The sequence below is a fragment of the Salmo salar genome, chromosome ssa10, assembly GCF_905237065.1.
Source record: "Salmo salar chromosome ssa10, Ssal_v3.1, whole genome shotgun sequence".
In the NCBI taxonomy this organism is placed as follows: domain Eukaryota; kingdom Metazoa; phylum Chordata; class Actinopteri; order Salmoniformes; family Salmonidae; genus Salmo; species Salmo salar.
The window spans coordinates 1,471,893-1,486,037 of NC_059451.1; positions in this window are offsets into that span (position 1 = coordinate 1,471,893).

The window sequence follows — 14,145 nt, forward strand, 5'->3', positions numbered from 1 at the left end:
AGGTACTGTAGGAGAGGGACTACAGTCAGAAGGAGGTACTGTAGGAGAGGAACTACTGTCTGAATGAGGTACTGTAGGAGAGGGACTACAGTCTGAATGAGGTACTGTAGGAGAGGAACTACAGTCTGAATGAGGTACTGTAGGAGAGGAACTACAGTCTGAATGAGGTACAGTAGGAGAGGAACTACAGTCTGAATGAGGTACAGTAGGAGATGGACTACAGTCTGAATGAGGTGCTGATCCTCAACACGGGGGCCCCTCAGGGGTGCATGCTTAGTCATCTCCTGTTCACCCACGACTGCGTGGCCAAGCACGACTCCAACACCCTCATTAAGTTTGCCGACAACACAACAGTGGTAGGCCTGATCACCGACAACGATGAGACAGCCTATCGGGAGGAGACCTGGCAGTGTCCATTACTTTGTTGATTGCCCCCCCTAGATCTCTATGTTCTTCGGTTTGATCCCCGTGTCAGCATTTTCTCAGTCTAGTTGCTTCTCGTCTCCCAGCGTCTGTCCTTACAGAATGATGACACCACAATTTGAAGCATCAGGGAGTTTTTTGTTTTTTGTTTGTGACGTCGGGTCCGGGTGCCGCTGCCGGAGGAACTGGGGGTTCCTCAGCTGACTCGTTGGGCTTCCACGCCTCAGCCGGCTCGTCGGGCTCCCGTGCCCCGACGGAATTGTCAGGCTCCCGCACCTTACTTGGCTCATCGGGCTTCCACGCCTCAGCCGGCTCGTCTGACTCCCATGTCTCGGCCGGCCCGTCAGGCTCGCCCAGGTGGGACGCAGGGTGGCGCCCCTAGAGGTGGGGGTACTGTCACGCCTGCTCCCACTCCCTGGTGCATGAGGGCACCAGGCTGCCCATCATTACGCACACCTGTCACCATCGTTACGCGCACCAGCGCGTCTTTGGACTCACCTGGACTCCATTACTTTTTGGATTGCCCCTCCTATATCTGTCTGGCCCTCCGGTTTGATCCCCGTGTCAGCATTATTGTCGTTATGTTTTCACTGTCCTTGTTTGTTTCTTGACGGTTATTTATTAAATGTTCACTCCATGTACTTGCTTCTCATCACCCAGCTTCTGTCCTTACAGAATTAACATTAAGCTATATTAACTTTATCCTCATTAACATTAAGCTATATGAACTTTACCCTCAATAACCTGTTATGGCTAGGGGGCAGTATTTTCACGGCTGGATAAAAAACGTACCCGATTTAATCTGGTTACCACTCCTACCCAGTAACTAGAATATGCATATACTTATTACATATGGATAGAAAACACCCTAAAGTTTCTAAAACTGTTTGAATTGTGTCTGTGAGTATAACAGAACTCATTTGGCAGGCAAAAATGTGAGAAGGTTTCATTCAGGAAGTGGCCTGTCTGACGAGGTGTCGTTCTTCTTGTCTCTGTTTATTGAAGAGTGAGGATCTTAGCTGTCCCGTGACACTTCCTACGGCTGCCATAGGGTCTCAGAAGGCGGTAAAAAGCTGAATCGTGGCTTTGCAGGCTCTGGCTGAAAAAAAGTAGCGCGTTTGGGTAGTGGCTGGTTACAGTACTGTGAGACTCAGGCTCGTGCCCGCGTCGACCGAAAGCTGTGTTTTCTTTCCTCTGTTTAGCTAAATGGACATTCCCGGTCGGAATATTATCGCTTTTTTACGAGAACAATGGCATAAAAATGGATTTTAAACAGCGGTTGACATGCTTCGAAGTACGGTAATGGAATATTTCGATTTTTTTTGTCACGAATTGCGCCATGCGCGGGACCCTGATTTACCATTTCAGATAGTGTCTGGGACGCACGAACAAAACGCCGCTATAACGGATATAACGATGGATTATTTTGGACCAAACCAACATTTGTTATTGAAGTAGCAGTCCTGGGAGTGCATTCTGACGAAGACAACAAAAGGTAATCAAACTTTTATAATAGTAAATATGATTATGGTGAGTGCTAAACTTGCCGGGTGTCTAAATAGCTAGCCCGTGATGCCTGGGCTATGTACTTAGAATATTGCAAAATGTGCTTTCACCAAAAAGCTATTTTAAAATCGGACATATCGAGTGCATAGAGGAGGTCTGTATCGATAATTCTTAAAATAATTGTTATGCTTTTTGTGAACGTTTATCGTGAGTAATTTAGTAAAATGTTAGCGAATTCCCCGGAAGTTTGCTAGTTCGGTATGCTAGTTCTGAACGTCACATGCTAATGTAAAAAGCTGGTTTTTGATATAAATATGAACTTGATAGAACAAAACATGCATGTATTGTATAACATAATGTCCTAGGCTTGTCATCTGATGAAGATCATCAAAGGTTAGTGCTGCATTTAGCTGTCTTCTGGGTTTTTGTGACATTATATGCTAGCTTGAAAAATGGGTGTCTGATTATTTCTGGCTTGGTACTCTGCTGACATAATCTAATGTTTTGCTTTCACTGTAAAGCCTTTTTGAAATCGGACAGTGTGGTTAGATAAAGGAGAGTCTTGTCTTTAAAATGCTGTGAAATAGTCATATGTTTGAAAAATTTACGTTTTTGTATTTTTGAGGAATTTGTAATTCGCGCCACGCCTATCATTGGATATTGGAGCAGGTGTTCCGCTAGCGGAACGCCTAGATGTAAGAGGTTTTAACATGAACCAAATTCACAAATTCCATAGTATAACACATCCTTACCAATAGGATGTTTCCCTTACAGACATTACATAAATAGGTGCCCCGTGTGAGTCCCTTACACATCCCAAATCCATTAGAAACCCTCAGAAACACCAGTACAAACCATTGTACAGACCAAACGTTTGTGATTTTGCTTGTATTTCTCATGTTTCAGAGATTTGTAAGTTTTGGGTTTTGGGTTAGTTCTCCTCAACAACGATTTACTTCGTTGTATGTTGGGTTGTTTTTACTGCAGTACTGCTCCTTTGACTCCAGTTTCCACAGCCCCTCTCCTGACCCCAAATGCTACCCTTGAGACCCAAATATATAAGACCTAAACGCATGCTCACTGTCTTCCTATTCGAGTGTTATTTGTTATGTGGTCTCAAATCCAATAACTCTCCTCAAAATGAAAGGGAGGAGAGGAGAACTGGTATTATGTCACCGAGTGTCAGTGCTCCAGGACCGAAGCCGAAGCATGAATTATATTAGTCTTTGTTACGGATACAGGTAGTGTGTATCCTGTATTTGTATTTCTTTTCTCTCCTTCTCCTCCTCACAGGTGACAATCATCATTCCCCCCAATCAGTCATCAATCAGTCCCCAATCAGAAGACACCTGTTCCTTTTCCCTCACCCAATCACAGCCCCTTTCCCTTGGTTTAAAAACCCAGTCAGTTGTTTTCTCCCCAGATCAATCTTTGTGTTCATTCTCTCAATCTCTCTGTGTCCAATCTCTCTCTCTCTCTCTCTGTGTCCATACATTACCCGTAGGAATACTTTGTCTAAGTACCCTAGTTAGAACTGGGCGGACCACCCACTGTATTTTTGGTTAGTTAGCTAGCTGTTGTGGAAATAAGCTAGTCTAGCTTATGGGTGTTTTTGATTATTGTTTCTTTGCTTGGGTCCAGCTCAGCCCCTTTTCTCACACCCCTTTACCGTGTGTTTAAAATAAACCTTTTGAGTTTGACGGTAGATTTCAGTTGTCTGTGGTTTTTGGTTCTCACTGTTCTTTATCACTATTATAATTTGCATGATTTATGTTACGGGTCTCGTATCCATCCCCCCTAGACTGCTGGACCAAAAAGGGATTCGTAACATAAGTGGGGGCTCATCCGGGATTCATTCAGTTTGCTGACTGACGAATTACGATTAAAGGTTTTCATCATCAACACATTTTCCGTACATGAAAGGTGAAACGTGGTTAGGTGATGCCGTATCTGACCGAGTACCTAACATCCATTATAACACGTGACTTACTGTTAGGTTACTTGTAAAAAAGATAAATCATAATTATAGATACTGTCATTTACCTGATCAAAGTATTTTTGTTGTCAAGCGTTTCATGACCGGGTTTTGTGAGACATACGATACGAACGGCCATTGAATTTAGTGTTTAAACATTTCTACCATACCATTCTGATACTACAATACAAACATGAGACGAATGTAATGTTTATCCCATAGTTTACAGCCCACATCAGTCTGACAACTTTTTGACAAGCAAGCACACGTAACACTGTGGCAGAAAATGTTACCGTATGTTAATGTATGTCACTGTGTTTCTCAGATAAACAAAAAATGGCAACCTTCTCTAACTTCTCACTACCAACCTCCATAGAAGATTTACAGTAGCTTGACCTGTGGTGATAATGACACCGTCCCATAGGGATAACTGACCTGTGGTGATAATGACACCGTCCTATAGGGCTAACTGACCTGTGGTGATAATGACGACGTCCTAAAACTGACCTGTGATGATAATGGCACTATAGGGATAACTGACCTGTGGTGATAATGACACCATCCTATAGGGATAACTGACCTGTGATGATAATGGCACCATCCTATAACTGACCTATGATGATAATGACACCGTCCTATAGGGATAACTGACCTGTGATGATAATGACACCATCCTATAACTGACCTGTGATGATAATGGCACCGTCCTATAGGGATAACTGACCTGTGATGATAATGGCACCGTCCTATAGGGATAACTGACCTGTGATGATAATGACACCGTCCTATAGGGTTAAACTGACCTGTGATGATAATGGCACCGTCCTATAACTGACCTGTGGTGATAATGACACCGTCCTATAAGTGACCTGTGATGATAATGACACCGTCCTATAACTGACCTGTGGTGATAATGACACCGTCCTATAACTGACCTGTGATGATAATGACACCGTCCTATAGGGATAACTGACTTGTGATGATAATGACACCGTCCTATAGGGATAACTGACCTGTGATGATAATGGCACCATCCTATAACTGACCTATGATGATAATGTCACCGTCCTATAGGGATAACTGACCTGTGATATATAATGACACAGTCCTATAACTGACCTGTGATGATAATGACACCATCCTATAACTGACCTGTGATGATAATGGCACCGTCCTATAGGGATAACTGACCTGTGATGATAATGGCACCGTCCTATAGGGATAACTGACTTGTGATGATAATGACACCGTCCTATAGGGCTAACTGAATTGTGATGATAATGACACCGTCCTATAGGGTTAACTGACCTGTGATGATAATGACACCATCCTATAGGGCTAACTGACCTGTGATGATAATGACACCATCCTATAACTGACCTGTGATGATAATGGCACCGTCCTATAGGGATAACTGACTTGTGATGATAATGACACCGTCCTATAGGGCTAACTAAAATGTGATGATAATGACACCGTCCAATAGGGTTAACTGACCTGTGATGATAATGACACCATCCTATAGGGCTAACTGACCTGTGATGATAATGACACCGTCCTATAACTGACCGTTGGGGTTAACGACACCGTCCTATAATGCTAACTGACCTGTGATGATAATGGCACCGTCCTATAACTGACCTGTGATGATAATGGCACCGTCCTATAGGGCTAACTGACCTGTGATGATAATGACACCATCCTATAGGGATAAATGACCTGTGATGATAATGACACCGTCCTATAACTGACCTGTGATGATAAAAATGGCACCGTCCTATAGGGTTAACTGACCTGTGATGATAATGACACCGTCCTATAGGGTTAACTGACCTGTGATGATAATGACACCGTCCTATAGGGTTAACTGACCTGTGATGATAATGGCACCGTCCTATAGGGATAACTGACCTGTGGTGATAATGACACCGTCCTATAGGGCTAAATGACCTGTGATGATAATGACACCGTCCTATAACTGACCTGTGATGATAATGGCACTGTGCTATAGGGTTAACTGACCTGTGATGATAATGGGACCGTCCTATAGGGTTAACTGACCTGTGATGATAATGACACCGTCTTATAGGGCTAACTGAATTGTGATGATAATGACACCGTCCTATAGGGTTAACTGACCTGTGATGATAATGACACCGTCCTATAGGGCTAACTGACCTGTGATGATAATGACACCGTCTTATAGGGCTAACTGAATTGTGATGATAATGACACCGTCCTATAGGGTTAACTGACCTGTGATGATAATGACACCATCCTATGGGGCTAACTGACCTGTGATGATAATGACACCGTCCTATAACTGACCTGTGGTGATAACGACACCGTCCTATAATGCTAACTGACCTGTGATGATAATGGCACCGTCCTATAACTGACCTGTGATGATAATGGCACCGTCCTATAGGGCTAACTGACCTGTGATGATAATGACACCATCCTATAGGGATAAATGACCTGTGATGATAATGACACCGTCCTATAACTGACCTGTGATAATAAAAATGGCACCGTCCTATAGGGTTAACTGACCTGTGATGATAATGACACCGTCCTATAGGGTTAACTGACCTGTGATGATAATGACACCGTCCTATAGGGTTAACTGACCTGTGATGATAATGGCACCGTCCTATAGGGATAACTGACCTGTGGTAATAATGACACCGTCCTATAGGGCTAACTGACCTGTGATGATAATTACACCGTCCTATAACTGACCTGTGATGATAATGGCACTGTCCTATAGGGTTAACTGACCTGTGATGATAATGGCACCGTCCTATAGGGTTAACTGACCTGTGATGATAATGACACCGTCCTATAGGGGTAACTGACCTGTGATGATAATGACACCGTCCTATAACTGACCTGTGGTGATAACGACACCGTCCTATAATGCTAACTGACCTGTGATGATAATGGCACCGTCCTATAACTGACCTGTTATGATAATGGCACCGTCCTATAGGGCTAACTGACCTGTGATGATAATGACACCGTCCTATAGGGAAAACTGACCTGTGATGATAATGACACTGTCCTATAACTGACCTGTGATGATAATGGCACCGTCCTATAGGGTTAACTGACCTGTGATAATAATGACACCGTCCTATAGGGTTAACTGACCTGTGATGATAATGGCACCGTCCTATAGGGATAACTGACCTGTGGTGATAATGACACCGTCCTATAGGGCTAACTGACCTGTGATGATAATGACACCGTCCTATAACTGACCTGTGATGATAATGACACCGTCCTATAGGGTTAACTGACCTGTGATGATAATGTCACCGTCCTATAGGGTTAACTGACCTGTGATGATAATGGCACCGTCCTATAGGGCTAACTGACCTGTGGTGATAATGACACCGTCCTATAGGGCTAACTGACCTGTGATGATAATGACACCGTCCTATAACTGACCTGTGGTGATAATGACACCGTCCTATAGGGTTAACTGACCTGTGATGATAATGGCACCGTCCTATAGGGTTAACTGACCTGTGATGATAATGACACCGTCCTATAGGTATAACTGAGCTGTGATGATAATGACACCGTCCTATAACTGACCTGTGATGATAATGGTACCGTCCTATAGGGTTAACTGACCTGTGATGATAATGGCACCGTCCTATAACTGACCTGTGATGATAATGACACCGTCCTATAGGGCTAACTGACCTGTGGTGATAATGACACCGTCCTATAGGCTACTGACCTGTGATGATAATGACACCGTCCTATAACTGACCTGTGGTGATAATGACACCGTCCTATAGGGTTAACTGACCTGTGATGATAATGGCACCGTCCTATAGGGTTAACTGACCTGTGATGATAATGACACCGTCCTATAGGTATAACTGAGCTGTGATGATAATGACACCGTCCTATAACTGACCTGTGATGATAATGGTACCGTCCTATAGGTATAACTGACCTGTGATGATAATGGCACCGTCCTATAACTGACCTGTGATGATAATGACACCGTCCTATAGGGCTAACTGACCTGTGATGATAATGACACCATCCTATAACTGACCTGTGATGATAATGACACCGTCCTATAACTGACCTGTGATGATAATGACACCGTCCTATAACTGACCTGTGATGATAATGGCACCGTCCTATAGGGATAACTGACCTTTCAGGATGAAAACATCTTACGAAGTGAAAAGTTGAAATATGAAACCCATTGAGACCAACACCACTAACATAACTACTGAACCTGTTTAGTTAGCATATAAGTACATAACCAGCACCACTAACATAACTAATGAACCTGTTTAGTTAGCACATAACCAGCACCACTAACATAACTATTGAACCTGTTTAGTTAGACTATAAGTACATAACCAGCACCACTAACATAACTATTGAACCTGTTTAGTTAGCATATAAGTACATAACCAGCACCACTAACATAACTACTGAACCTGTTTAGTTAGCATATAAGTACATAACCAGCACCACTAACATAACTATTGAACCTGTTTAGTTAGCATATAAGTACATAACCAGCACCACTAACATAACTATTGAACCTGTTTAGTTAGCATATAAGTACATCAAACGTATTATACCTATTAACACCAGCAGCACAGGTTGTATAGGACATCACTTTCATATAATCTATGAATAGATCCTTCAAGAGGTGGTTATGGATTTATCCACATCATTTTCGAACGTGTTTAAAAGACAGAAGCCAAACGGGGAAATTATGGATACAACTTCCTTTCCGTGTTCGTGCATTTTTATCATAATTCATATGTGCGCCGCTAGAAATCCCTGCATTATTAGCGTGTTTCTGTAAGCTGATACATCTGGACAAAATACACCGTATTACTATCCTGCTAATGTGCCTGGACCTTGTAGGCTAAACTGCTGACAGAACCCCCTTAACTGATCAAAATGGTTGCCCAAACAGGAAGGCTAGAAGCAGTTTTTTCTAAAGTAATATGCGTTCAAAACGCCAGGCTTTTGAGCGGTTATTTAAATGACATAGAATATTCACTGCAGACTAGAGTTGTGACCTCACTTGAAAACAATAACGACATTCTTCATACACCTGACCCTGACCTTGAGCCTGCCTGCCGTCCTGTTCCTTTGCCCCTGTTGCTGTAATAAACATTGTTACTTCGACACGGTCTGCATCTGGGTCTTATCTTGATACCTGATAGTACGAACTGGCCATAACTGACCCAGCAGACCCGGGCCAGCTGCGCAACGCCATCTCCTCCCAGGGAGCCACCATCAGTAGGCACGAGGACCTGCTTCGTGGGCTTGTGGAGAGGGGTCCAAACGTTGGCTGAATGCCATGATCGGCTTTGGACTGTTTGCTGAGGCAATTCCACGGGTTGTCTGAGAGGCTGCCTACCACGGTGGTAATCCCTACAGCTCCTCAGTGACTCAGCTGCTGGCAACCGCCGTGTTCATCGGTCACTCCACCTTCTCGGGAGCCACGCTTACCTCCTCCGGAACGCATTCAAAGGAGAGCCGAGCACCTGTCGGGCGTTCCTAGCTAAGTGTGCCCTCGTCTTCGAGCTTCAGTCCTCCTCCTTCCCCTCGGATCACTCCAAGATAGTCTACCTCATCACGCTGATGTCCGGGAGGGCTCTCACCTGGGCTACTGACGTGTGGGAACAACAGCACTAGTCTGGAGGGGTTAGTGGGAGAAGTGAGGAAGGTCTTTAATGCCCCGTTCTCCGGGAGAGAGGCCGCCCGAAAGCTAATCCATATTCGGCAGGACTCCCGCAGTGTTGCTGATTATACGGTGGATTTCTGCACGTTGGCAGCGGAGAGTGTTTGGAATCAAGAGGCACCGTTCAATATGTTCCTGCACGGCGTCTCGGAGGAGGTCAAGGACGAGCTTGCAGCCCGGGAGTTACCTACAGAACTCGAATCCCTCATCGCTTTGACCATCCGTATCGATGGGCGATTGCAGGAACGACGAAGGGAGAGGAATTTCGATTTTGCTCGCAAGCCCAGAAATCCCACCTTGCCTCCGAGTCATCCCGGAACCTCCCTACGGTCTCATTGCCGAGAGAACCCGAGGCTTCCTGAGCTGCCCCGAGGGCTTCCGAAGACGGCCGAGTCACCGCTTCCTGAGCCTATACCACTAGGCAGAGCTGGGCTGCCGCCAACGGAACGGCAATACAGGATCGACGCGTAGAGTTGTCTGTATTGCGGGACTCTTGGTCATTTACATTTACATTTTAGTAATTTAGCAGACGCTCTTATCCAGAGCGACTTATAGTAGTGAATACATACATTTCATTTCATTTCATTTGATGCATTTGTTTTTGTACTGGCCACCCGTGGGAATCGAACCCACAACCCTGGCGTTGCACACACCATGCTGGCGTTGCAAACACGATGCTCTACCAACTGAGCCACAGGGAAGACATTTCATGTCCTCTTGTCCTTTAAAGAAACCAGGTAGGAGCATGGTGGATGGGTTTTCCAAAGCCACCCACTTCATTCCTCTCCTCAAACTACCCTCTGCCAAAGAGACGGCCCAGTTCATGGTGCAGCACGTCTTCTGGATCCATGGACTGTCTGTGGACATGGTCTCCAACCGAGGTCTTCAGTTCTCGTCCCAGTTCTGGAAGGCGTTCTGCACCCTCATTGGGTTGTCGGCCAGCCTGTCCTCCGGGTTCCACCACCAGTCCAACGGCCAGTCGGAGCGAGCCAACCAGGACCTCAAAACTACCCTGCGGTGCCTGGTCTGCGCAAACCCCACCACCTGGAGCCAGCAACTTGTGTGGGTCGAATACGCCCGCAACACCCTTCCCTGCTCTGCCATGGGCCCATCTCCCTTTGAGTGCTCCCTGGGTTATCAGCCCCCGCTTTTCCCTGAGCAGGAAGAGGAGGTCGGCATAACTTCTGCCCAGATGTTTGTCCGCCACTGTCTTCGTTCCTGGAGGAGAGCCCGGTCTGCCCTCCTCAAGACCACCTCCAGGTATTGCCAACAAGCGGATTGCCATCGGATCGCCCGGCTCCCCGGTATCATCTCAGGCAGAAGGTATGGCTGTCCATCCGGGATCTGCCCCTCCGAGTGGAGTCTCGCAAACTGTCCCCCCGGTTTATCGGCCCTTTCCCCATCTCTAAAATCATTAGACCCTCTGCTGTCTGCCTTCTGTTGCCCCATACCCTTCGTATTCATCCTACATTCCATGTGTCTAGTATTAAGCCTGTGTCTCACAGCCCTTTGTCTACTATTTCCAGGCCCACCCCTCCTCCCCATGTTGTCGATGGCCATCCGGCGTACACGGTGAGACGCCTCCTGAGGGTTCAACCACGGGGCAGGGCTTTCCAGTACCTGATTGACTGGGAGGGTTATGGCACAGAAGAGAGGTGCTGGGTCCCCGCTGGAGACATCCTGGACCCAGCCCTCATTGCTGATTTCTACCGCCAGCACCCCGGTCAACCAGGTATGCACCCCGAGAGGAAGGGGGGGTACTGTCACACCCTGATCTGTTTCACCTGTCTTTGTGATTGTCTCCACCCCCCTCCAGGTGTCGCCCATCTTCCCCATTATCTCCTGTGTATTTATGCCTGTGTTCTCTGTTTGTTTGTTGCCAGTTTGTCTTGTTTGTCAAGCCAACCAGCGTTTTTGTGTCAGCTCCAGCTTTTCCCCAGTCTCTCTTTTCTCATCCTCCTGGTTTTTAACCCTTGCCTGTCCTGACCCTGTAATCACCCGCCTGATCACTCTGCCTGCCTGCCTGCCTGCCTGCCATCCTGTACCTTTGCCCCACCTCTGGATTACCAACCTCTGCCTGCCCCTGACCCTAAGCCTGCCTGCCGTCCTGTACCTTTACCCCTGTTGCTGTAATAAACATTGTTACTTCGAAATGGTCTGCACCTGGGTCTTACCTTGGTACCTGATATTATGGGCTAGTATGCGTATGCTTCTAACTTAGGATATAAGCTACATCTCCAGCCTGTGTCTTCATTGTTTTGTTGCGCAATAACGCACCTGGCCTCTCCGCTGCCACAGCTATTCCTCTTAAATATTGTGGAGTCCCAGGAAAAGCCAGACTACAAAAGCCTGTTAGACACTTATTTTGACTTATTCTCTTTAGCCTATAATAGCCTATTGGAGGAGACGGGCGCTTGCTCTTGCTTGCTGAATATAAACCATTCTTTCCTATCTTAACACCAGGCTACATCCTGATAAACCTTGCGAATGTACCTTTCTGGACCTTCTAAACTGTGGCGAACAGACCCAAACTGATCCAAACGGTTTCATAAATCAGGCCTTTTAACTAACTTCATTATCACAACAGAACAAGCCTATTAGCAAGTCTAGCTAACGTTAGTGAACTTGAATGAAATAAATATAAATGAAACTTTTATACGGTATAAGTTGACTCTTTCAAATAATTTACTCTGGCAAGTATGCCACCAGCTCGATAGAGCAGAGAAGTAAAGCGGAAGTTACCAGCATGCTGCTGTAGGGAAGTAAAGCAGAAGTCACCAGCATGCTGCAGCAGGGAAGCAACACAGAAGTTACCAGAATGCTGCAGTAGGGAAGTAAAGCAGATGTTACCAGCATGCTGCAGCAGGGAAGTAACACAGAAGTCACCAGCATGCTGCAGTAGGGAAGTAAAGCAGAAGTCACCAGCATGCTGCAGCAGGGAAGTAAAGCAGAAGTCACCAGCATGCTGCAGCAAGTAAGTAAAGCAGAAGTCACCAGCATGCTGCAGTAGGGAAGTAAAGAAGAAGTTACCAGCATGCTGCAGCAGGGAAGCAACACTGAAGTCACCAGCATGCTGCAGCAGGGACGTAACACAGAAGTCACCAGCATGCTGCAGCAGGGAAGTAACACAGAAGTCACCAGCATGCTGCAGTAGGGAAGTAAAGCAGAAGTCACCAGCATGCTGCAGCAGGGAAGTAAAGCAGAAGTCACCAGCATGCTGCAGCAAGTAAGTAAAGCAGAAGTCACCAGCATGCTGCAGTAGGGAAGTAAAGCAGAAGTTACCAGCATGCTGCAGCAGGGAAGCAACACTGAAGTCACCAGCATGCTGCAGCAGGGACGTAACACAGAAGTCACCAGCATGCTGCAGCAGGGAAATAACACAGAAGTTACCAGCATGCTGCTGTAGGGAAGTAAAGCAGAAGTCACCAGCATGCTGCAGCAGCTCCACCCCAAGGACCTCGTAAAGTGTTATGGACAACCTCCCCTTCTCTACCCCAAGGACCTGTAAATTGTGATGGACAACCTCCCCTTCTCTACCCCAAGGACCTCGTAAAGTGTGATGGACAACCTCCCCTTCTATACCCCAAGGACCTGTAAAGTGTGATGGACAACCTCCCCTGCTCTACCCCAAGGACCTGGAAAGGGTAATGGACAACTTCCCCTGCTCCACCCCAAGGACCTGTAAATTGTGATGGACAACCTCCCCTTCTCTACCCCAAGGACCTGTAAAGGGTGATGGACAACCTCCCCTTCTCTACACCAAGGACCTCGTAAAGTGTGATGGACAACCTTCCCTTCTATACCCCAAGGACCTGTAAAGTGTGATGGACAACCTCCCCTTCTCTACCCCAAGGACCTGTAAAGTGTAACGGGACAACCTCCCCTTTTCTACCCCAAGGACCTGTAAAGTGTGATGGACAACCTCCCCTGCTCTATCCCAAGGACCTGTAAAGTGTGATGGACAACCTCCCCTGCTCTACCCCAAGGACCTGTAAAGTGTGATGGACAACCTCCCCTGCTCCACCCCAAGGACCTGTAAAGTGTGATGGACAACTCCCCTGCTCCACCCCAAGGACCTCGTAAAGTGTGATGGACAACCTCCCCTGCTCAACCCCCAACGACCTGTAAAGTGTGATGGACAACCTCCCCTTCTTTACCCCAAGGACCTGTAAAGTGTGATGGACAACCTCCCCTGCTCCACCCCAAGGACCTGTAAAGTGTGATGGACTACCACCCCTACTTTACCCCAAGGACCTGTAAAGTGTGATGGACCACCTCCCCTGCTCCACCCCAAAACCTGTAAAGTGTAATGGACAACCTCCCCTGCTCTACCCCAAGGACCTGTAAAGTGTTATGGACAACCTCCCCTGCTCCACCCCAAGGACCTGTAAAGTGTGATGGACAACCTCCCCTGCTCCACCCCAAGGACATGTAAAGTGTGATGGACAAGCTCCCCTGCTCAACCCCCAAGGACCTGTAAAGTGTGATGGACAACGTCCCT